Source organism: Halichoerus grypus, chromosome 11 (genome assembly GCF_964656455.1).
Source record: "Halichoerus grypus chromosome 11, mHalGry1.hap1.1, whole genome shotgun sequence".
NCBI classification, from domain to species: Eukaryota; Metazoa; Chordata; class Mammalia; order Carnivora; family Phocidae; genus Halichoerus; species Halichoerus grypus.
The window spans coordinates 63,690,946-63,712,580 of record NC_135722.1 but is presented as its reverse complement, the minus strand read 5'-3'; the positions used below and the strand labels follow the sequence as shown (position 1 = coordinate 63,712,580).

General features: G+C 39.4%; 1 protein-coding gene and 1 long non-coding RNA gene across 9 annotated transcripts in view; one reads left to right on the top strand and one right to left on the bottom strand.

The window, feature by feature from the left end:
- The window catches only part of DLG2 (discs large MAGUK scaffold protein 2), a 2,206,895-nt gene that overhangs the window by 340,298 nt on the left and 1,844,962 nt on the right, over positions 1 to 21,635 (top strand). The window lies entirely within an intron of this gene.
- LOC144379532 (uncharacterized) lies at positions 12,344 to 18,114 on the bottom strand. Its single transcript, XR_013442690.1, has 3 exons — positions 18,048 to 18,114; positions 17,842 to 17,956; positions 12,344 to 13,200 (listed from the first exon to the last, which is right to left on the bottom strand). It is a non-coding gene; the product is annotated as an uncharacterized LOC144379532 (long non-coding RNA).

The following is a 21,635-nucleotide window of genomic DNA, read 5'->3' as shown; positions in this document are numbered from 1 at the left end:
TTTTATATTTAATACTATACTAATAATATTTTCCTATATTATGGGAAATATTTTAAAGGCTATATAATAGTCCATCATTTGGAATTTACTTAAATAGTTCTCCATTCAATATTTAGGCTATTTCCAGTTCTCAGCTCTGAATAATGCTATAATAGATATCTGTGTATATCAACCATTGTGTGTTTTCTGATGAAACTACTGCGTTCAAAGACATTGACATTTGTAAGTCTCTTGATATAAATTGTCAAAGTGCTTTGCAGAAAGATACTACCAGCAGTGTTTGAAAGGCATTATCTATACCCTCAGTAGTATTAATTATTTAAAATGTTAATCAAATTAATAGATAAAATTTGTTACTTAATGCTTTAGATTTCAGTTATTATTCATTATTGAGACTGAACCGTTTTGTTTTACCCTTTATTTTTTTATTGTAGCATAGTTGACACATGACGTTACAGTAGTTTCAAGTGTACAACATAATGATTTGACAACTCTATACATTATGCTATGCCCCCAAGTATAGCTATTATCTGTCACCATACAGCTCTATTACAATACCATTGACTATATTCCCTATACTATACCTTTCATCCCCTTGCTTTTTCATTCCATAACTGGAAACGTGTACCTCCCACTACCCTTTACCCATTTTGCCCATCCCCCAAACCCTGCCCCTCTGGAAACCACCAGTTCACTATTTATGGGTCTTTTTTTTTTTTTTTAATAGTTATTGGGTATTTATATTTCTTTAAGTTTTTATTTAAATTCCAGTTAGTTAACATGCAGTATAATATTAGTGTCAGGTGTGCAATATAGTGACTCAACACTTCGTACAATACCCAGTGCTCAACAAGTGCACTCCTTAATCTCCATTACCTATTTAACACCCGCCCCCCACCTACCTCTCTGATAACCATCAGTTTGTTCTCTATAGTTTAGTTTATTTCTTGGTTTGCCTCTTCTCTCTCTTTTTTTCCCTTTGCTCATTTGTTTTGTTTCTTAAATTCCAAACATGAGTGAAATCATATAGTATATTTCTTTCTCTGACTGATTTATTTCACCCAGCACTCTCTAGCTCTACCCATATCATTATGAATGGCAAGATTTCATTTTTTTTATGGCTGATTAATATCCCATGGCATGTGTGTGTGTGTGTGTGTGTACCACATCTTCCTAATCCATTCATCAGTTGATGGAAACTTGAGCTGTTTCCATAATTTGGCTATTGTAGATAATGCTGCTACAAACATTGGTGTGCATGAATCTCTTTGAATATGTATTTTTGTATTCTTTGGGTAAATACCTAGGAGTGCAATTGCTGGATCACAGGGTAGTTCTATTTTTAACTTTTTGAGGAATCTCAATATTGTTTTCCAGAGTGGCTGCACCAGTTTGCATTATTTTGATGAAGTCCAGTAGTTTATTTTTGCTTTTGTTTCCCTTGCTTCAGGAGATATATCTAGAAAGAAGTTGCTACCACTGATGTCAAAGAGGTTACTGCCTGTGTTCTCCTCTAGGAATTTTTACAGTTTCAGGTCTCACATTTAGATCTTTAATCCATTTGGAATTTATTTTTGTGTACGGTATAAGAAAGTGGTCCAGTTTCATGCTTTTGCCTGTTGCTGTCCAGTTTTCCCAGCACCATTTCTTGAAGAGACTTTTTTTTCCATTAAATATTCTTTCCTACATTGTCAAAGATTAATTTACCATATAGTTTTGGGTTCATTTCTCAGTTTTCTTTTCTGTTCCATTGATCTTTGTGTCTATATTTGAGCTAGTGCCATACTGTTTTGATCACTACAGCTTTGTAATATAACCTGAAGTCTGAGATTGTGATGCCTCCAGCTTTGCTTTTCTTTTTCAAGGTTGCTTTGGCTATTTGGGGTTTTTGTATCCCCTACAAATTTTAGGATTGTTTGTTCTAGCTCTGTGAAAAATGCTGTTGATATTTTGATAGAAATTGCATTAAATGTATAGATTACTTTTAGTATAGACATTTTAACAGTATTGTTCTTCCAGTCCATGAGCATGGGATGTCTTTCCATTTCTTTGTGTCATCTTCAATTACTTTCAGCAGTGCTTAATAGTTTTCAGAGTATGGTCTTTTACCTCTTTGGTTAGGTTTATTCCTAGGTATGTTATGGTTTTTGGTGCAATTGTAAATAGGATTGATTCTTTGATTTCTTTCTGCTGCTTCATTATTCATGTATAGAAATGCAACAGATTTCTGTATGTTGATTTTGTATCCTATGGCTTTACTAAATTTGTGTATCAGTTCCAGCATTTTTTTTTGGTTGAGGTTTTGGGTTTTCTATAAAGAGTATCATGTCATCTGCAAATAGTGAAAGTTTGACTGCTTCCTTGCTGATTTGGATGCTATTTATTTCTTTCTGTTGTCTGATTGTTGTGGCTAGGTCTTGCAGTACTATGGTAAATGACAGTGGTGAGAGTGGATATCTCTGTGTTGTTTCTGACTTTAGAGGAAAAGCTCTTAGGTTTTCCCCATTGAGGATGATGTTAGCTGTCGGTATTTCATATAAGGCTTTTTTTATGTTGAGGTATGTTCCCCCTACTTTGTTGAGGGTTTTTATCATGAATGGATGCTCTATTTTGTCATATGCTTTTTATGCAACTATTGAAATGATCATATGGTTCTCATCCTTTCTTTTATTAATATGGTGTATTACATTGATTGATTACAAATATTGAACCACCTTGGAGCCCAGGAACAAATCCCATTTAATCATGGTGAATGATTCTTTTAATGTACTGATGGATACAATATGCTAGTACTTTATTGAGAATTTTTGTGTTCATGTTCATCAGGGATATTGGCCTATAGTTCTCTTTTTTGGTGGAGTCTTTGTCTGGTTTTGGTATCAGGGTAATGCTGCCCTCATATAATAAATATGGAAGTTTCCCTTCCATTTCTATTTTTTGGAAAAGTTTGGGGAGAATAGCTAGTAACTCTTTTTTTAAATGTTTGGTAGAATTCACCTGTGAGACCATCTGGCCCTGGACTTTTGTTTGTTGGGAGCTTTTTTGATTACTGAATCAATTTCTCTGCTTGTTATTGGTCTGTTCAAGTTTTCTATTTCTTCCTGGGTCAGTTTTGGTAGTTTATGTTTCTAGGAATTTATCCATTTCTTCCAGGTTGTCCAACCTCTTGGCACATAGTTTTTCATAATATACTCATAATTGTTTGTATTTCTGTGGTATTGATTGTTATTTCTCCTCTCTCATTTCTGATTTTATTTATTTAGGTCCTTTCTCATTTCTTTTTGATAAGTCTATCAGTTTTATTAATTTTTTCAAAGAACCAGCTCCTCATTTCATTGATCTGTTCTATTGTTTTTTAATTTCTATATCATTTATTTCTGCTCTAATCTTTATTATGGCCTCCCTTCTGCTGGCTTTAGGTTTTATTCATTGTTCTTTTTCTAGCTCCTTTAGGTGTAAGATTAGATTGTTTATTTGAGATTTTTCTGGCTTCTTGAGGTAGACCTGTATTGCAATAAGTTTACCTCTTAGGATCACTTTTGCTGCATCCCAAAGACTTGGGACCATTGAATATTCATTTTCATTTCTTTCCATATACTGTTTTTTATTTCTTCTTTGATTTCCTGGTTGACCCATTCATTCTTCAGTAGCATGTTGTGTAATCTCCATGTAGTTGTGGTCTTTCCAGATTTTTTTCTTGTGGTTGACTTCAAATTTCTTAGCATTATGGTTAGAAAAGATGCATGGTATGATCTCGATCTTTTTGTATTTGTTGAGGCCTGATTTGTGACCTAATATGTGATCTATTCTGGAGAATGTTCCATGTGCACTTTGAAAGAATGTATATTCTGCTGTTTAGGATGGAATGTTCTGAATGTATCTGTTAAGTCCACCTGGTCCAGTGTGTCATTCAAAGCTATTGTTTCCTCACTGATTTTCTGTTTAGATGATTGTGTCCATTGATGTTAGTGGGTGTTAAAATCCCCTAATATTATTGTATTATTATCAGTGAGTCTCTTTATGTTTCTTATTAGTTCTTTTATATATTTGGGTGCTCCCATGTTGGGTGCATAAATATTTACAATTGTTTTATCTTCTTTTTGGATTATCCCCTTTATGATTATATAATTCTCTTTTTTGTCTTTTTTTATAGTCTGGTTTGTCCAATGTAAGTATTGCTACTCTAGCTTTATTTTTTACATCCATTTGCATAATAAATGTTTCTCTTCCCCCTCACTTTCAATCTGCAGGGGTCTTTAGGTCTAAAATGAGTCTCTGGTAGGTAGCATATAGATGGGTCTTTTTTTTTTTTTTTTTTTTTTAAAGATTTTATTTATTTATTTGAGAGAGAAAGCACAAGAGGGGGAGAGCGGGAGAGGGAGAAGCAGACTCCCCACTGAGCAGGGAGCCCGACGCGGGACTCGATCTTGGGACTCCAGGATCATGACCTGAGCCGAAGGCAGTCGTTTAACCAACTGAGCCACCCAGGCGCCCCTTTTTTTTTCTTTTTTTTCTTTTTTTAAATCTGTTCTGACACTCTGTGTTTTTTGATTCGAGCATTTAGTCCATTTACATTCAAAGTAATTATTGATAGATATGTATTTATTGCCATTTTATTACTTGTTTTGTCATTGTTTCTGGAGATTTTCTCTGATCCTTTCTTGTTTTTGTCACTTTTGTTCTCTCCCCTGCATTCAAAGAGTCCCCTTTAATATTTCTTGCAAAGCTAGTTTAGTGGTCATAAACTCCTTTGCTATTTGTTTGTCTGGGAAACTCTTTATCTCTCCTTTATTCTCAGTGATAGCCTTGATGGATAGAGTATGCTTGGCTATAGATTTTTCCCAGTCAACACTTAGAATATATCATATACTGCCTTCTGGTTTGCCATGTTTCTGTTGAGAAATCAGCTAGCTTTATGGGTTTTCCCTTGTAAGTTAAGGACTTTTTTTTTTTTTTTTTAGTTTTTGATGTGATCCATTGTTTTTGTATAACACCCAGTACTCCATGCAGTACATGCCCTCCTTAATACCCATCACCAGGCTAACCCATCCCCCCACCTCCCTCCCCTCTAAAACCCTGTTTGTTTCTCAGAGTCCATAGTCTCTCATGGTTCATCTCTCCCTCCGATTCCCCACCCCTTCATTTTTCCCTTCCTTCTCTTAATGTCCTCCATGCTATTTCTTATGTTCCACAAATAAGGGAAACCATATGATAATTGACTTTCTCTGCTTGACTTATTTCACTTAGCATAATCTCCTCCAGTCCCATCCATGTTGATGTAAAAGTTGGGTATTCATCCTTTCTGATGGCTGAGTAATATTCCATTGTATATATGGACCACATCTTCTTTATCCATTCATCTGTTGAAGGGCATCTCGGCTCTTTCCACAGTTTGGCTATTGTGGACATTGCTGCTATGAACATTGGGGTGCATATGACCCTTCTTTTCACTACATCTGTGTCTTTGGGGTAAATACCCAGTAGTGCAATTGCTGGGTCATAGGGTAGCTCTATTTTTAATTTTTTGAGGAACCTCCACACTGTTTTCCAAAGTGGCTGTACCAACTTGCATTCCCACCAACAGTGTAAGAGGGTTCCCCTTTCTCCACAACCTCTCCAACATTTGTTGTTTCTTGCCCTGTCCATTTTTGCCATTCTAACTGGTGTAAGGTGGTATCTCAATGTGGTTTTGATTTGAATTTCCCTGATGGCTAATGATGATGAACATTTGTTCATGTGTCTGTTAGCCATTTGTATGTCTTCTTCAGAGAAGTGTCTTTTCATGTCTTCTGCCCATTTTTTGACTTGATTATTTGTTTTTTGGGTGTTGAGTTTGAGAAGTTCTTTATAGATCTTGGATACGAGCCCTTTATCTGTAGTGTCATTTGCAAATATCTTCTCCCATTCTGTGGGTTGCCTCTTTGTTTTGTTGACTGTTTCCTTTGCTGAAGTCTTGATGAAGTCCCAAAAGTTCATTTTTGCTTTTGTTTCACCAGCTTTTGGAGATGTATCTTGAAAGAAGTTGCTGTGGCCGATGTCCAAAAGGTTACTGCCTATGTTCTCCTCTAGGATTTTGAAGGATTCCTGTCTCACATTGAGGTCTTTCATCCATTTTGAGTTTATCTTTGTATATGGTGTTAGAGAATGGTCGAGTTTCATTCTTCTGCATGTGGCTGTCCAATTTTCCCAGCACCATTTATTGAAGAGACTGTCTTTTTTCCATTGCATATTTTTTCCTGCTTTGTCAAAGATTATTTGACCATAGAGTTGAGGGTCCATATCTGGGCTCTCCATTCTGTTCCATTGGTCTATATGTCTGTTTTTGTGCCAGTACCATGCTGTCTTGGTGATCACAGCTTTGTAATATAGCTTGAAATCGGACAACATCATGTCTCCAGCTTTGTTTTTCTTTTTCAACATTTCCTTGGCGATTCGGGGTCTTTTCTGATTCCATACAAGTTTTAGGATTGTTTGTTCCAGCACTTTGAAAAATATCATTGGAATTTTGATCAGGATGGCATTGAAGGTCTAGATTGCTCTGGGTAGCATAGACATTTTAACAATGTTTATTCTTCTGATCCATGAGCATGGAATGTTTTTCCATCTTTTTGTGTCTTCTTCAATGTCTTTCATGAGTGTTCTATAGTTCCTAGAGTATAGATCCTTTACCTCTTTGGTTAGGTTTATTCCGAGGTATCTTATGGTTTTTGGTGCTATTGTAAATGGAATCGTTTCTCTAATTTTTCTTTCTACAGTTGCATTGTTAGTGTATAAGAAAGCAACTGATTTCTGTGCATTGATTTTGTATCCTGACACATTACTGAATTGCTCTATGAGTTCTAGTAATTTGGGGGTGGAGTCTTTTGGGTTTTCCACATAAAGTATCATATCATCTGTGAAAAGAGAGAGTTTGACTTCTTTTTTGCCAATTTGAATACCTTTTATTTCTTTTTGTTGTCTGATTGCTGTTGCTAGGCATACTAGTACTATGTTGAACAATAGTGGCAAGAGTGGGCATCCTTGTCATGTTCCTGATCTTAAGGGAAAGGCTCTCAGCTTTTTCCCATTGAGGATGATATTTGCTGTGGGTTTTTCATAGATGGATTTTATGAACTTGAGGAATGTTCCCTCTATCCCTATACTCTGAAGAGTTTTAATCAGGGAAGGATGCTATATTTTGTCAAATGCTTTTTCTGCATCAATTGAGAGGACCATAAGGTTCTTCTCTCTCCTCTTATTAATGTGTTCTATCACATTGATTGATTTGTGAATGTTGAACCACCCTTGCATCCTGGGGATAAATCCCACTTGCTCATGGTGGATGATCCTTTTAATGTATTGTTGGATCCTATTAGCTAGGATTTTGTTGAGGATTTTGGAATCCATATTCATCAGGGATATTGGTCTGAAATTCTCCTTTTTGATGGGGTCTTTGCCTGGTTTGGGGATTAAGGTAATGCTGGCCTCATAGAATGAGTCTAGAAGCTTTCCTTCTGTTTCTATTTTCGAAATAGCTTCAGGATAGTGGGTATTATTTCTTATTTGAATGTTTGGTAGAATTCTCCAGGGAATCCATCAGGCCCTGGACTCTTGTTTTTTGATCACTGCTTCAATCTCGTTCCTGATTATTGGCCTATTCAGGTTGTCAATTTCTTCCTGTTTCCGTCTTGGCAGTTTATAGGTTTCCAGGAAGGCATCCATTTCATCCAGATTGCTCAGTTTATTGGCAGATAGTTGTTGATAATATTTCTGATAATTGTTTCTATTTCCTTGGTGTTAGTCGTGATCTCTCCCCTTTCATTCATAATTTTATTAATTTGGGTCCTTCCTCTTTTCTTTTGGAAAAGTCTGGCCAGTGGTTTATCGATCTTATTAATTCTTTCAAAGAACCAGCTTCTAGTTTTGTTGATCTGATCTACTGTGTTTCTGGTCTCTAACTCATTGATCTCTGCTCTAATCTTAATTATTTCTCGTCTAATGCATGGCTTAGGCATTGTTTGAGGCTTTTTCTCTAGATCTTTAAGGTGTAGAGTTAGTTGGTGAATTCGGGATTTTTCTATTTTTTTGAGTGAGGCTTGGATGGCTATGTATTTCCCCCTTAGGACCGCCTTTGCAGTATCCCATAGGTTTTGGACCTATGTGTTTTCATTCTCATTGGTTTCCATGAATTGTTTAAGTTCTTCTTTGATTTCCTGGTTGACCCAAACATTCTTGAGCAAAGTGGTCTTTAGCTTCCAAGTGTTCGAAGTTCTTCCAAATTTTTTCTTGTGATCGAGTTCCAGTTTTAAAGCATTGTGGCCTGAGAATATACAGGAAATAATCTCAATCTTTTAGTATCAGTTGAGACCTGATTTGTGACCCAGTATGTGGTCTACTCTGGAGAAAGTTCCATGTGCACTCGAGAAAAATGAGTATTCTGTTGTTTTAAGGTGGAATGTTCTTTATATACCTAGGAGGTCCATCTGGTTCAGTGTGTCATTCAAAGCTCTTGTTTCCTTGTTGATTTTCTGCTTAGATGATCTGTCTATTGCTGAGAGTGGAGTACTGAGCTCTCCTACAATTAACGTATTGTTATCAATATGACTCTTTATTTTGGTTAACAGTTGGCTTATATAGTTGGCTGCTCTCATGTTGGGGGCATAGATATTTACAATTGTTAGATCTTCTTGTTGGATAGACCCTTTAAGAATGATATAGTGTCCTTCTGTGTCTCTAACTACAGTCTTTAGTTTAAAAATCTGATTTGTCTGATATAAGAATTGCTACCCCAGCTTTCTTTTGAGGTCCGCTGGCATGGAAGATATATCTTCATCCCTTCATTTTCAGTCTGGATGTATCTTTAGGTTCAAAATGAGTCTCTTGTAGACAGCATATGGATGGGTCCTATCTTTTTATCCAATCTGCAACCCTTTGACGTTTTATGGGAGCATTTAGGCTGTTCACGTTGAGAGTGATTATTGAAAGATATGAAATTATTGTCATCAAGTTGCCTGTGAAGACCTTGTTTTTATAGATTGTCCCTGTAAATTTCTGTTGTATATCACTCTTGGGGTCTTTCTTCTTTTATAGAACCCCCCTTAATATTTCTTGCAGGGCTGCCTTAGTGGTCACATATTCTTTCAGTTTCTGCCGGTCTTGGAAGCTCTGGATCTCTCCATCCATTCTAAATGACAGCCTTGCTGGATAAAGTATTCTTGGCTGCATGTTCTTCTCATTTAGTACCCTGAATATGTCTTGCCAGCCCTTTCTGGCTTGCCAGGTCTCTGTGGATAGGTCTGACGTTATTCTGATGTTCCTCCCTCTGTACGTAAGGAATCTCTTCCCCCTAACTGCCCTTAAAATGGTTTCCTTGGTTCTAAGATTTGCCAGTTTTACTATTACATGCCAGGGTGTTGGCCTGTTTTCCTTGATCATGGGAGGGGTCCTCTCTGCCTCTAGGACAGGAATGTTTGTTTCATTCCCCAGATTAGGGAAGTTCTCAGCTACGATTTGCTCAAATATATCTTCTAGTCCTCTCTCTCTCTCCACCCCCTCCAGGATTCCAATAATTCTGACTTGGAACGCTTCATGGTGTCACTTATTTCTCTGATTCTATTTTCATGGATTCTGAGTTGTTTTTCCCTGGCCTCCTCTTTTCAATTTTAATCTATTAAATTGTCTTCCAGGTCACTAATTCGTTCTTCTGCCTCACTTACCCTAGCTGTTAGATTATCTATATTAGTTTGGATCTCATTGATAGCATTTTTAAGTTCTGCTAATTCAGCTTTCATTTCTGCCCTTAGAGACTCTATGTTGCCATTAATTGATTTCTCCATTCTAGCCATTGTTTTCACAATTGCTAGCTTGAATTCCATCTCCGACATCTTGGTTATATCTGCATCCATTTGTAAATCTGTGGCATAAGTCATAATCTCTGAGTCTTTCCTATTTTGGGGGTTCCTCCTCCTAATGATCTGTTGAGGGGTGGTTGAGGGAATGTATAGAGTCCAAATTATTGGCCACAACCCAAGCAAGATGCACCTGTTTTCTAGGGACCTTAGGGTTGCTGGCCTCTTATTCTCCCAGCCTGTCTTCTGGGGGAGGGGCCTGCCATGCTGTTACTCAGGCAACCCTGTTTGGGCAGAGTTCTCCTGCCCCCGTCTGGAGGGGAATGGGCTTAGTGGGAACTGTTTTTTGGGGGGCTTTTGTTCTCTGGCGGCTTTCCCTGGAAGCTTTCCACATCTCTTCCAAGAGTCAGAGCAGAAGAGACCAATTCCAGCCCTCTGCCTCAGAGCAGAGAGATCGCAGTCTGTTCTTCAGTGAGATCTCCAGGCCACAGTCTCTCCATTTCTGTCTGTGCTGCTATAAACTGCAGTGGCCTGGGTTGTGTGCCCCTCCACAGCGCTCCCAGTCCTGCCTCCAGGTCGAGGCACGTCTCTCCCCTTTGTACCTCTAAAACTGCCAGCCGCCCACAGTTCACATGCATGACCCCGCCACTCTGGTTTCCACCTAAAGTCCTTTCCCCGCCAGTACCAGTCTGCAAGTCTGTGCCTGGTCCCCAGCATGGGAGGGTATCGCTCACCAGTGGTGTAGGATCCCCACAGCCAGGCTCCCTCCCACTGCCATTTATCCTCTGATATCTGCCCACAGAATCACAGCTCCCCTCTTCATACCTTGAAACCAACCACCTGCAATATTCTGTTTGTAGAGATCCAGATCTTCTTACATCTCAGGCTGATTTCGTGGGTGCTCAGAGTGGTCTGGTAGATATCCAACTCAATTCCTGGGACCAGTTGGAATAGGGCCCCCTACTCCTCTGCCATCTTTTTAAACACCAAGGACTTTTTAAAAATATTTTACTTATCCATAGAGAGAGAGAGCACAAGTGGGCAGAAGGACAGAAGGGTGCCAAGCTGGGAGCCCGACATGGGGCTCGATCCCAGGACCCTGAGATCATGACCAGAGCCAAAGGCAGATGCTTAACTGACCCGAGCCACCCAGCACCCCAAGTTAAGGACTTCTTTTGTCTTGCTGTTTTTAAGATTTTTTTTCTTGATCAGTATCTTTTGCAAATTTAATTACCATATGTCTTGGTGTTGGCCTACTTTTGTTGATATTGATGGAAGTTCCCTGTCTCCTAGATCTGAATGTCTGTTTCCTTCCCCACTTTTTGGCTATTATTTCTTAAGTAAATTTTCTGCCCTCTTATCTCTCTCCTCTTCTTCTGGAACTCCTGTAATACAAATGTTATCATGTTTGATGGAGTCACTGAGCTCCTTAAGTCTATTCTAGTGCTGTACAATTCTTTCTTTTGTTTAGCTTCATTATTTTCCATTATTTTGTGTTCTAGATCACTAATTCATTCCTCTGCTTTCTCCAGCTTGCAATTCATTGCATCAAGCCCATTTCCAGTATTATTTATTGTATTGTTCATCTCTGATCTTTGTTGTAAGGGTCACTGATGTCTTCTATTCTTTTCTCAAGTCCAGTGGGTATCCTTATGATTGTTGCTTTAAATTCACCATCAGGCATATTACTTTTATCTATTTCACTTAGATCTCTTTTTGTAGCCTTATGTTGTTCTTTCATTTTGGATAAATTCCTTCATCTTGGTATTTTGTCTAAGTCTCTGCCTTCTTCTCTGTGTTACAAACGCCTGTAATATCTCCTGCTCATGAAAGTAATGGCTTTATGAAGAAGTCATGTAGTGGCCAGGGTATGGCACTTCAGGGAGTGTTTCCGGTGTGTGCTGTATGTGTTCTGCTATTGCATTTTGGCTGCTCTATCCCTCAGGCCAGTCATCTGCAGTGGCCCTTCTTGCCTGTTGTGGACAGTGTTTGGGCCCTGGCCTGAATATGGTGACTTTTAACTAGTTGTGCTCTGGTCTGCTTGTGAAATGAGACCTGACACCAACTCCACCAGAACTGAGGCCCTGCAGAACTCTCTGGTTGGGAGATGTGGTGTGGGCAGGGGTTTATGCTGGTCTTCTGGGGGAGGAACCCATCATGCTCAGACTGAGGCAAGCTTGACTGAGAAGGATAGTCCTGGTAGAGCATAGGGTGTTGGGCCTTGGTATAAGGAAGTTGAGAAGACAATGTTGGCACTGTACTGCTTCCCATGGGTTATTCTGTGTTTATGCTGAGGGGCAGTGGCAGCAAATAGTGGCAGCCAGCTCCCTCTTTCTTGGAGACGTGTCTCTGTGAATGCTCCCCCCAGGGACATTCTCCAAGAGGAGCAAATGATCTCTCTGCTGTGTGTCCCAGGCATTCTTCAAATTGTTTTTTCCATGCTGTCTGCCCTCATGTGTCGACCTCTGAGAGTTGTGGCGAAGGAACTGAGAAAAAGAAATGACAGTATAGCGAGGCACAGGGGACCCCGAGCAAACAGCCCAAGGTGCCAAGGTTTATTTTTCATACTCTTATATACCTTCTACAGCAGGGGTGTAGTAAGGCACATTCCTCCATGTATACAGGATTAGTCAAGCATGTAAGAATCTTTAAAACAGAATAAAGGAACAAAGAGGGGAGTGCCCAGTGTGCTGTTTACAGGACAAGGGAACAAAGAGGGGAGTGTACAGTGTGCTGTTTACAGCTGGCTTCCTATCTACCAAACATCTTCTGCTGCATACTTTGAAACTGACCACACACATCCCAAAGGCATTTCACCCTGATCCTTTCGGGTTTTTTTTTTAACCCTGTAATCTTGAGTTTTCTCAGAGATCTCGGAGTCTGAGTGAACATGCACCAGTGGTCGTTGTGGCATTCTGTTTCCCACAGCTCCCCCTTTCTTTTTTCAAATTAGCCACTGTCATAAGCACTCTGTGATGGAGATTTTGGGCACTCATTTTTTGAGGGTACATTATCCGGGATCCAGACCCCCATACAGGCCTGGAGAAGAAGGATGGAATCCATACTGTGCAGAGGCGCATGTCACCACTGCTAACATAGCCAGGAACAAATATTCAGGGGTTTTGGTAGATCTGGTCATCTCCAGGACTCGCTCTGCCCTCTGACTGAGGGTCTTCAGTTGCCCCCAAGTTGGGGGTGTTGTCGGGGGCAATTTTCATTTTCGAGGTCTCTTCAAGGAGAGTGTTGCCATCTCTCAGACAGGGTGTTGGGTAGTCAATCCCTGCAGCAGCTGAGAGAACTCTTCTGTTGTCTTTATTGCCGGCCCTCGGCTGGACTTTCTGAAGAGGTATCCAAATTGCTCGACTGGATCCATCTGAAACGACACAGGCATAACCAGGGCCTTGGGTAATTAATTTCCTGGGCAACCAATTATTTTCCTCATTTTTTATCCACATGGGTGCATCCTGAGCTGAGATTGAGGCTGGTGAGAAATGTTTGTCAGCTCTAGTATATGGTTCTCCTTGGGGTAAGTTTAAAAAATTTAAAATAAATAAGGTTTGTGCCATGACATCTTGGGGGGAGATTCCCCCTTTCGTTTTAGAAATAGTTTTATGCAGTTGTTTTTTAATTGTGGCATGCGCCCTTTCCACTACAGCTTGTCCCTGAGGATTATAAGGAATACCCGTGATATGCTGTATTTGCCATTCTGCAAGGAATTCTCGTACTTTTTTGCTAGTATATGCTGGGCCATTGTTTGTCTTGATACAAGTAGGTAACCCCATAATAGCGAAACATTCAAGCAAATGAGAAATAACATGCCCAGCTTTTTCTCCTGTCAATGGAGTAGCATGAAGAAATCCTGAAAAAGTGTCTATTGTAACATGCATATACGAGAGGCATCCGAAAGGGGGAAAATGAGTAACGTCCATTTGCCAAATATAATCAGGAGCTGTGCCTCTGGGATTGATGCCCGCTGGATGCTCAGTTAAATGTAGAGGTTGGCAAATAGGACAGGAAGAGACTATTTGCCTGGCAGAGCGCAAGGGTATTTTATAGTGTGAATGAAGACGGTTGGCGTTGGTATGAAGATGGGCATGTTCTGCTTGTGGAGTTTCAAAAACAGGAGCAGCCAATAAATCAGCAGACTGATTTCCCTGTGTAAGAGGTCCAGGGAGGTTAGAATGAGAGCGGATATGAGTAATGAAAAAAGGGTGAGTTCGAGATTGAATTTCTAATTGTAATTCCTGAAGCAAAGGGTTAATGATAGAATGAGTTGTGGAAATGAGAGCTCTTTCCAAAGGTGCAAAAATGCCAACTATGTAAGCAGAATCAGATACGATATTCGTAGGATAATGAACATTCTGCAATAAGAACAATAAAGCTGCAAGTTCGACCTGTTGAGCAGAAGTATAAGGGGTTTTTATGGAGCACTGAATAGCAGGGCCCCAGACTCCGGTGTGCCCGGAGGAAGAGCCATCAATAAAGTATGTAGGAGCTGAGGGGATTGGGACGTTACGAACTACGTGATTTATAACCCAGGCAGTGCGCTTTAGGAAGTCCCATAGTTTACCTGATGGATAGTGGCAACATATGCGCCCAGTATAATCTGCAAGAGATATTTGCAGATCAGTAGAGAAGGGAAAGACTTCCTTAAAAGATGTGGAAGAGATAGGTAAAAGAGTGAGCGCTGGGTCAAAACCAAGAATTTGAATAGAACGCTTTCATCCTTGAAGAATGAGTGAAGCGACAGGAGATAGATATGGAGTAACAGTTCGAGAAGTTTTTGTATGTAAAGTCACCCATTAGAGAGGTTTGTCTTCTTGCGCTAAGACACCAGTCGGAGAATGAGGGGTAGGGAAAATAAGCAGCAGGAGGAGAGAATCATCATACCTGTAAGCAAAGGCAGTTTTTAATCGCTCCTCAACAAACTGCAATTCGGCCTCTGCCTCTGAGGATAGAGTGTGAGGACTATCTAAAGCAGAATCACCTTGTAAAGTGTTCAATAAATTTTGTAATTTATAAGTTGGAATCCCTAGGAGAGGACGAATCCAGTTAATGTCTCCTAGGAGTTTCTGAAAATCGTTAAGAGTAAGGAGGGTATCCCTACGAATTTGCATTGTTTGAGGTTTCACTGTGGTTCTATCTACCACTGTGCCTAGATAAGAAGCTGGAGTAGTTGTTTGGATCTTCTCCGGGGCTATTATGAGACCGGTGGAAGTCAAGTGTTGAGAAGTGGCCTGATACACATTTTTGTAATTCGGTTTCAGTTTGTGATGCCAGCAAAATATCATCCATATAATGAATAATGTAGGACCGAGACTTTCTAACAGGTCGGAGGACCTGGCCAACATAATACTGACACATGGTAGGAGAATTAGTCATGCCTTGTGGCAAAACTGTCCATTGATATTGTCTCATTGGTTCCTTATTGTTAGTGCTGGGAATAGAAAAGGCAAATTTCTCCTTATCCTCAGGGTGAATGGCTATGGTATAGAAACAATCCTTAAGATCTATTATTATCAATGGCCATTGTTTGGGAACAGCTGTAGGAGTGGGTAACCCAGGCTGCAAGGCACCCAAAGGCTCCATGATGGGATTAACATTCTGAAGGTCTATTAAGAGCCTCCATTTGCCTGATTTCTTTCTGATTACAAAAATGGGAGAGTTCCAAGGAGATTGCAACAATATGTCCTGCCTGCAATTGCTCTTGAACAATTTGCTCTAAGGCCTGCAAATTTTCTATCGGAAAGGGCCATTGAGGAATCCAAACTGGGGAAGAAGTTTTCCATGTTATTTTAATAGGGGCAGGCCTCTTTTCCTCAATGGCCCCTAGAAAAAAGGGGTAACCCAGTCCAGCCCTATGAGTTTGTCCTTGGGCAATGATAGGCTCCTTTATTCCTTGATGTTGTCTGCCTAAGCCCTGTCCTGGCTTATAGCCCATTTTTGTCATGATTTGATTAACTGGTCGATTTGGGGGGATGATTAGCTTGGCTCCCCATTGTTGCAAGAGATCTCTTCCCCAAAGATTAATGGGGGTACTTAAGATGAAAGGCTGGATAACTCCTTCTAATCCATCTGGTCCCTCACATTTAAGTGGTACACTACTTTGTCGAATTTCTTCTGCCGTCACAAAACCTATTCCTTCTACTGAACTAGAGGTTGCTTGCATGGGCCAGGTATTAGGCCAATGCTGGGAGGCTATTACTGAAATATTGGCTCCAGAATCTACTAGACCCGAGAAAGTTTTTCCCCAAATTTTGAGAGTCATAGAAGGGTGGTCAGTCTGAGTCAATAATGAAGCCCATTTAACCATAAAAGGATCAGTACTACCAAATCCTCCTCGTCTGATCTGTTGGGACTGACCAATTTGCACAGAGGGCAATAATAATAACTGAGCAATTCTATCTCCTCCCTTAAAGGTCCAAGGAACCCGAGTCTGTGCGACCACCATTATTTCTCCCTCATAGTCAGAATTTATTACTCCAGTCATCACCTGGATTCCTTTAAGATTTAGGCTAGATCTTCCTAGCACAAGACCCACAGTTCCTCGTGGTAAAGGTCTGTAATAACCCATGGGTATTTTTTGCAGCCGGAGACCAGGGTGAAGATTTACTGTAAAAGGAGTGGTTAAATCTAATGTGGCACTTCCCTGGGTGGCGGGACTGAGTGATAACACGGAGGGTTTCTGTGTGCAGCAGGAAGTTGCTGCTGGAGAGGTGACATATTGAATCCCTCGTTGTTGTTCGGGGCCTGGGGGTGGCCCCGCATCCCGTTTCCTGACCTTAATGGGAGTGTGTTACCTTGCCTGTCAAATTTGGATGTGCATTCCTTGGCCCAAATTTTGCCTTTGCCACAACGAGGGCAGAGGCTAGGGGCAGTATTAAAAGGAGAATTGGCTCTAGGTTGGGGGGCTTTACGGCATTCCTTCTTGACATGTCGTATTTTTCCACAATTATAACATTTTATATCCTGTTGTTTTTGTAAGGCCATGAGCTGAAGGGAGGCTATCCGAGCTTGATGTGTAAGAGTGATTTCAGATACCTGCGCGGTGGCTACAGGTGGAGTGTTAACCAGCTGCTCTCGAACATCTGAAAAGGGGCCAGAGCCAGTGACCATTTCAAAAGAAATATGATGCATGGCTGGGTTAGCCCGATTTGCCTGGGCTTTCATATAGGCAGCATCCAATAACCACATTTTCCATTGTAATAAATCCTGTGGCTTAAGGCAAGCCTGTGCAACCATGTGCCAGTCATGAGGAATCCATTCCCCAGAATTTGCCCAAGCTTTCAAAATCTCTATAGTATAAGGGGCTGTGGGTCCATACAAGTGGCAAACTTTCTTTAGTTCCCTTAAAGCATTTAAATCGAATCCCTCATAGACGGGACCAGCAGCTTGTGTTCGGTCTATGGGGAAAGCCATAAATAGATCATTAGCCCCTTGCCATCGGAGTTCCTTTTCGAGAGGTGAGAGAGCTAGAGGGATCTTTTAGGAGGGAATAAATCTATTGTGGAGGGAGGTTGATCATCTTCGGTGGGCTCCTCCGTTAAAAGCGGAGGGGCCGTGGGTGATGGCCGGGACTGTGAAGCCACGAAAATTTTTTTACTTTCAGTCTTAGCCTTTTCTGAAGTCTCATCGTCTTAATTCATATGTATGTAAAGAGTTGGCAGTTTCTTTAGCAACCTCAGCCGGGGATAACTTATCCCCAGTTTCCATAGTATTGATCACCACTCATACTAAATTTAGCCCAAATGGGCCAGAAATCAAGGGGAATTGTTTCACCCTGTCTCATAGCCTTCAAGACATTATTTTTCACTCGGACCCAAGTCTCCTCATCTAAGGAGCCTTCTTCCAGAAACCAAGGATTATATTCAACTACTGTTTCCAAACATTTTTCTATGCTCTGCTTAGTAACTTTAGCTCCATATTCTTTAAGAAAATGATGTATCAATGCAGCAAAACCTGATGCTTTCAAATTTGATTGCCCCATAACCCTGTAATAAACTTTCCTACTTACCACCTTCTGTAGGGTTCCTATCGCTGGCCGATCACTCCTTGCTGGGGGCTTCAGGTCCCTGTTCGGGTGCCACTTGCTGACCTCTGAGAGTTGTGGACCTGGGGCAGCGAAGGAACTGAGAAAAAGAGACAACAGTATAGTGAGGCGCAGGAGACCCCGAGCAAAAGCCCGAAGTGCCAAGGTTTATTTTTCATACTCTTATATACCTTCTACAGCAGGGGTGTAGTAAGGCACATTCCTCCATGTATACAGGATTAGTCAAGCATGTAAGAATCTTTAAAACAGAATAAAGGAACAAAGAGGGGAGTGCCCAGTGTGCTGTTTACAGGACAAGGGAACAAAGAGGGGAGTGTACAGTGTGCTGTTTACAGCTGGCTTCCTATCTACAAAACATCTTCTGCTGCAGTTTGAAACTGACCACACATGTCCCAAGGGCATTTCACTCTGATCCTTTCGGGTTATTTTTAACCCTGTAATCTCGAGTTTTCTCAGAGATCTCGGAGTCTGAGTGAACATGCACCAGTGGTCGTTGTGGCATTCTGTTTCCCACACTCATGTTGTTTGCCTGCCTTTTCTCCATAAGCAGGACAGTATTTTCAAAATGGTGCTAAAATTCTTACTGTTTTGTAAGAGCATTTTATTTATGAAATATACCACAATATTGTCATAATTATCACAATATTTCTTGTTTCTTGATCACTATTCTGCTTATAGTGCTTTTTGACATTCAAAATATTTTTAATTTTTAAGTGATGAAACCTACCACCATTTTTTTTTTTTTATTCTTTTTCATTCCAGTATTAGCTGTTCTCCTATACTTTTTCTAGGCTCTTATTGCTTTTTTTTTTTTTTTTGAATCTCCTGAATTATTTTTAGTCAATTTCTAGATGCATGGTCCCATGCATATACCTAATTTTCCATAAATGATAAAGCATATACTTTTTATCTTAAATTCAGTTCGTTTTTTTTGAACTTTTCCATTTTTGCATGTTTTCCCTTTTACTCACTTCCTGTCTGTGCTGCATTAGTTCCCTCCCTACATATAGGTAACCTATCTTAACAACTTAATGTGTTTATACCTTCTGCACTCATAAAATGTGTATTCATAAACATATACATGTATCTATATGTATATTTATATCTATATTTTATATATATCCATGCACACACATACACACACACAGAATTATGAAAAGTAATTGTTTCTCAAAAAAATCTTCATTTTATATGAATGTTTCTTCAGATTGGTATACCTTTAATTAGTTTTTCTGATGGATGTATAATTTCATAATATGGATGTATCATAATTTATTCAGTATTCACCCTTCAATGTGAATTTATTGTTTTCAGTTTTCTCCCATTGTTATTAATGCTGCAATCTGATGATTGCATGTATTTCTGAACATATTGATACTTTTATTCTATAGGATAGATTCTTAGGGGTGGCATTATTGGCTCTAAGGATGTGCATACTTTTATCTTGAATAAGTGTTGCCAGACTGATTTTGCCTTTCATATTTTCACTAACAATGCATGTTGCTACAGTTTTACCTCACATTCATCCCAGCAATAGGTTTTGCTGCTTTTCTTAATTTTTACCAGTTTAATAGGCTTAGTGATACTTCATTTTTAACTTAATTTCCATTTCCCAGGCTATTAGTGAATTTGAGCATTGTTTTTTTATGTTTGTTGGCTATGTTAATCTGTTCTGTGAATTTATTCATATTCTTTTCTCATTTTTCTGTTGTATGTTTCTTTGTTGTCCATTTATATGGGCTATTTGTATATTCAAATGATTCAATTTATGTAATATTGCTATTTACAGATTTTCTTAGGGATAAAATTTTTACATGAATTGTTATACATATGTAATGCCTTTGGTTTATATTAATATCCTTTCAACAAATACATCAGCTAGATAACTCATTTAAAAAGAAAAACAGAACTTTAGGCTGTTTATTCAGTGGTTATCTAAGATTATCTGATTGAATGCATATAAATCAAGACTTTTAATTGGCTTTTGAACAGATGCTGGTGATATAAAGATGAATGATAAAAAAAAAAAAAAACCTGCATGGGTATTAGACTTACTTTTTAATGTCAAAATGGATAGGCAAGACAGAGTTAATGTGGTGTGGGTTTTCCCACTGAAGTTTTAGGGTTTCTTTTTAGTTCTGCCCTATTCATCTTAAAATCTCGTTTAGGAAGTCCTTATCCTTTAGTGATTTGAATATTGGCCAATTATATCCAAAACATAAGAACATGAATGCTCAATAACTCCAATTAGGGTGCTTCTGAAGTGAATTTGATTGTTCTTCCTTAATGGGTAATATGAGGCAAAGAGACAGATCTGGCTGGTCTGTCTCCTTGAAGACAGAGGTGGGCACAGTAGGAGAGTATCTCTTATTTGGGGTCTCTGTACTGGGCCAGGGCAACTGAGGATCTTGCTCTGTTGGGATTGGCTTTCCAAGGTCAAATTTTGGAGAGTCAGTCCAAATTAAATTATTGCTAAATTTGTTTAAATAAAGAGCCAAAATGAATTTTATAACCAGAAAACCTTAAAATAAGGGACAACATCCTGCGTAGATTCTGTTGATATGTGCACAGACTTGTTATTATTATTATTTTTTTAATTCTCATCTTGTATCCCTTCCTTTGAACAAACTGAGTTTATTTAAAGCATCTGGGAAGGACATATAAGTTCTTTAAGGGCAACAATCATGAATCTTCCTTATCTCTGATTCTTCATAGGCACAAGAGTGTTTATCATGTTAAGTTCAAGAAATAAATGTTGAACTAGAAAGAAGTCTCTCTAAGCCCATTGTCCAACTTCAGTCTGGCCATAGGGCTACTTGCCTATTCCATTATACTTCCCTCTTTCTGTTCTCTTAGCTGGGTCTCCCCAGGATGTAGGCTAGAATGGAGAAGAAACAGGTGTGCCTTAGTTTATCAAAGCTGGCATAGGAAGTCATGGATAATATCCTCTGAAGCAACAAGAATGATATTCTTATGTGACTGGTACATTGGCTCTGGAAACAGAAGTTTCAAAAACACTTAAAGCAATGGAACCATCACTGGGATACTGATTTCAGTGGATTATATATGTGCTAGTACATGTATATGTGCTAGTACATTTATTTAACCAAAAAATTGGAGATTTAACTTACTGTTCTGTACTTTTTTTTTTTAGTAGAATCAAGTCAATCTTTTGAAGTCTTTTCAGACATGAAGAAAAAACCTGGTAGCATAAAAATGAAAATTTCAGGGCAAATAGCCATTAGATTGGGTATTTTAAAGACAGGTAAGCATCAGATAGCTTTTGGCTGCAAAATGTCAGTGATATTTTCATGCCAAGGAGGTGTCTGCCACCCCCAGTAGAAGTCTCCACAAAGAAGGGCACTATTGTACACTTAGTGTTTAGCCCAGTGCCTGGCACAGGAGGAATCTTAATGAACTATAATACTGTATAGAATTTTTAACTTTATTTTTCTGTAAATCCACATGATGTTAGTATTAAGCTTTGAGTCTGCTGAGAGGCAGAAAACATAATCTTCTCAGTTCTGGGTTTTCTCAAAGCATTTTTGCTTTACATTTAATCACTCCCACACTTTTGCTCCACCATCCTTTTTTTCGCAAAGGGAACAATTCCCTGATGCGTATATTTTGTCAGAACATCTCAGTGAAAGTAGAGAGACTGTATAATATTGTACATCACTGTGTTGAGGACAGTGCCTCAATGATTACTGGTAGATTGAATGATATTGGTGGGGGAGACATGCAGGGAAGCATCATGA